We start from the raw sequence: 4,005 nt of genomic DNA on the forward strand, positions 1-4,005 counted from the left end.
AGGAACTCGAATTTGTGGTCGGTTTTGACGGCCGCCAACTCTAGCAACAATGGCGACATGGAAGGCGGCAGAGCTACGACCATGGGGGAAGCCGAAGCTAGAGGACACAAATGACGACCGGGGCAGAGGAATCACGTGTGGAAGATCACCAAGAAGACGATGGTGTGGTTAAATAGGTCAAGGAAGCTCGGGCTTCAGTGAATCGGCGATGGCGGCTGGTCACCGTGGTCGCGGAAGACGATGTTCAGGGCACCAGAGCTCGATTCGATCTTCAGGGAGGCGGCGGACGTCCTCGGGACCACGATATAGAGAGCAGAAGGAGGGGGGGGGGGGGCGGGGGAGGGAGGCGGCGGCCTTCCCGTGTGACTTCACCTCTGCCTACGGGTAGAGGTTGAGGACGACTCCAAAGCAGGTCGGCCTGGGCCTGAACTGATGGGCTAGGTGAGTACCTTCTTCTTTTCTCTCTCTCTCTCTCTCTCTCTCTCTATCTCTATCTATCTCTTTTCTTTTATGTTTTATTTAGAGTTAAATACACCACGAGTGTCTCAACTTGTTCGATGTGATTACTTTGGTGTCTAAACTTGTAAAATACACGAAACTAGTGCCGTAATTTGTTCGAACGTTCAAATATGGTGCCTCGGTCCGTATTGGGGCATACGCACAGCCCACGTGTTGTGCCAACATGGCGTCAACCCACATGTCAATTCCTGTTAGAGGAGTGTGCTGATTGTTTTACAAAAAATTCCTTGTACTTAGATAATTTTCACAAAAACTCCTGATATTTTATTTAAATAGGCCAAACTGCATTGATGTCACCAAGAACAGTTATCTGTGCAATATCCAGATACACTACTATTTATTAGGGATATCGGATGAAATAATAAAGAGGAAAAAAAGGGTGACTCAAAGAAAATTTAAAAAAATATTAAGAAATTCTCACGTTTGAAAAAAACAGAACAACTCAACATATTACTTGCCATAAACTTAAAAAAAGTGTTAGTGCATTTTTCTCGAAAGCAACATATTTTTGGAAAATTCTCACTTGTATTAAGAAATTGTAAACGTGTATTTGAAAAATACCCGTCACGCATTCAAAAAAATTACAACGTCTATTTCATAAAATGTTCAATATGTATTAAAAATAATTATTGTGTAAAATTATTCTTACATTTCTACAAATATGTTTAACATGTTTTAACCCATTTATAGAATTTTTTTACACAATCATTTTTAATACGTATTGAATTTTTTTCAAAATACAACTTTGTTGATTTCTTAATAATATCTATTCTAAAAATAAAACGAAGATACAAAATAATTCTCCGTACTTGTGGTCTTGCCCTTTAGTTAAATAAAGTTTTGAATTAATCCTCCATTCAAATAACTAATTCATGATTTCTCTGAAAAATATGAATAATAATAAATAAATCAGGAAAATGTTCTATGTGTATTCTAATGATTTGATTTGATTTAATATCTAAATGATAGAAAACGAATTAAAAAATGCCCAACTTCGATATGAACAACATAACATAGTCTGTTTCATGTAGATTATACACAACTACTTAGGAACATGTTGGATTTGAAGGTGAAGTGATAATTGCTTCATCGTTTGCTATTTTTGAGTCATTAAATGATTTTTCGCCCACTAAAAAGTTCAGAACCCTCTTCGGTACGATATAACGTGCAAACTAGCTCCAAATGGGATGCAACTCGGAATGGTGTCTTAATTGGACACATGTAGTGTGTGGTAAAAAATTGAGAGTGTTACGGAAAATATGCACCTCGTGAGCAAACCGGACATTCTCCCCCGAAGTCTCAGGGTTTCCAACAGAAACTGCCGCCTTACACACACAATTCACTTTTTTAAAATCTTTGAACTTGGCATGTTAAAATTTGGCATTTTTTCACTTGCATTTGCTTTGTTTGAGCCATTAAATGCACGTCTAAGCATTTTACATTTTTCGAAGATGTTTATACAATGTAATTTTTTTTGCGTAATATATGGGAACACAATTCATGGCACTTTAAAAATGTTTGTGCACATTTCTAAAAACCAGACATCTATGAAAAATGTCTAACATGTTAAAAATATGTTACTATTTATTATGAAAATTTTCAACAGATGTTAAAATGTTTTTGAACATGTATCTGAAAAAAAAGTCTAATGTGTATTAAAAAAGATGTATGTGTAATTCAAAAATGTTTAACGTGTATTTAAAAAATGTTAAACTTGTATTTGAAAAAAATTAATGTGTATTTAAATAAAACTTGACACATATTTGGAAAATATGAACAGGAAAAACCAGAAAGAACACCATGAGAACCAACATTGTAACACATAGATAAATGTTTCTGCCAGTTCTTTTGCGCAATACACGCAATATATCATGGGTAAAAATTTATTGTGGTATATAAGTTAAATGTTTCTGCCAGTTTTTTTGAACTCGTAAATATTTTTGCAAGTTTATCTAACTCATATTGTTTTTTGCAAGTTACTTCACAACATGTTTTTTTGAGCAGTTCACAACGGTTAATTAATTCGCTAAACATAAAAATAAGAAGAATAGGTCAAATTGTAGGCCTGCCTCACTCGGTAGGGCTAAACTCCAAAAAAGCCCACCAGGGTTCACAGGCGGCAATTCGTGCGTGAGGATCCTACGCGAGGCAATTCGTGCGTTCTGATTGGATGTTTCAACCCTCCCACGGATCAACCCACGCGCACCGTCCGATCCTCCGAAATCCAACGGCGCTAACATTGGTCCTACGCAGCGAGTCGCGCCGCCACCAACTCTCCCGATTTGTTCTTCCTCGTTCCCCAATCTGCGCCGCCCCAACTCATCTTTCCCAGCTCCTCTTCCCGGTTCGTTCATCCTAGGTGCTGGTAATCCTAGCGACGCAAGTACCACCGCCGCGAGGTCAGGCCGCCCCCACAACCACCGGGATTACCGCGCTCGGCCAGTGGGCAGACTACGCCCACCCGTCGTCGGGGAGCTCGCCCGACCCATCGCCGGGGTGCTATGTCGTGGTGGATGCAACCACCCAACGGCAAGCACTGCGACGTGCCGTGGTGGTGGTGCCAGTATACCGGTGGTGCCGTACTAAACCGGTGAGGGCGCCTGGTCAAGTTGCGCCGCGGCGACCCGAGGCTGCGCCGGTCTGCCGCCGGGGGCTGCCTCGTGCTGGACCACTGCTGCCAGTTCGTTTGCCCGAGATCCGCATTCGTCTCCTTTCCCGTCCTCGCCGTCGAGCTCGGCAGTTTGTAAGGCATTGTCAATTCAGATTATCTCCTCCCCATTGCTTCAGATTCTGCCATCCCTTTTGCTTCTGACTATTTGAGGCGTCTTAGTGTTTGTCGATGCGCAGGCAACCGCGGTTCAACGGCGTGGAGACCTCAACTGGACACGAGCATGGGTGGAGTCAATAGTATGGCGGATATGGCATCTCCCTCTCATGATATTAGCGGGTACAGGCATATCTGCAGCCAGAAAAAGCATGGGGATGAACGTCGGGCGAGCGCCGGGCGACGCGTAAAGGGGGCTGTGCTGGCTCCAGAGTAGTATAGCTCTGGGACTATTTGTAATTTTTAGTTTTTTTGGATTAGTTTTTTCTTTTTGTGGTATTGTTTGTAAAAGTATGTAGATAATTGCAGCATGTTTTTTCTTTTTTATTAAAATGCCATTTTCTGTTATATTTATGTAATTTTCTTTTCATTTCATGAAAGTAGTACATATTATTAGTAAAAAAATTATTGACTCAAAATTTCGCTGACCAAACAAAAATGAGTGATGGACTAATTTCTTGGACCTAAATCAACGGGCCTTGAACGGCCCTAAAGTTTAATGCGCCAAATTTCTTACGGGGCTGATTCAACATGGACCAATGGTCTTTGATAGAGTTGAAATTTAGTGGGCCAAAATTTGAATTGGGTTGACTACTACGTGGGCTGCCATGTCAGATCCATGTAGGCCGCCATGTCAACTGATGACATGGAATGCATGATTA

At 41.1% G+C, this 4,005-nt stretch overlaps 1 long non-coding RNA gene across 1 annotated transcript; it reads left to right on the forward strand.

Annotated features, from left to right (window-relative positions):
* Nucleotides 1-2,769: 2,769 nt before the first annotated feature.
* On the forward strand, nucleotides 2,770-3,762 carry LOC123126694 (uncharacterized). Its single transcript, XR_006461970.1, has 2 exons — nucleotides 2,770-3,262; nucleotides 3,367-3,762. It is a non-coding gene; the product is annotated as an uncharacterized lncRNA (long non-coding RNA).
* The last annotated feature ends 243 nt before the right edge of the window (nucleotides 3,763-4,005 follow it).

The sequence above is a fragment of the Triticum aestivum genome, chromosome 1A (assembly GCF_018294505.1).
Source record: "Triticum aestivum cultivar Chinese Spring chromosome 1A, IWGSC CS RefSeq v2.1, whole genome shotgun sequence".
Taxonomy (NCBI): domain Eukaryota; kingdom Viridiplantae; phylum Streptophyta; class Magnoliopsida; order Poales; family Poaceae; genus Triticum; species Triticum aestivum.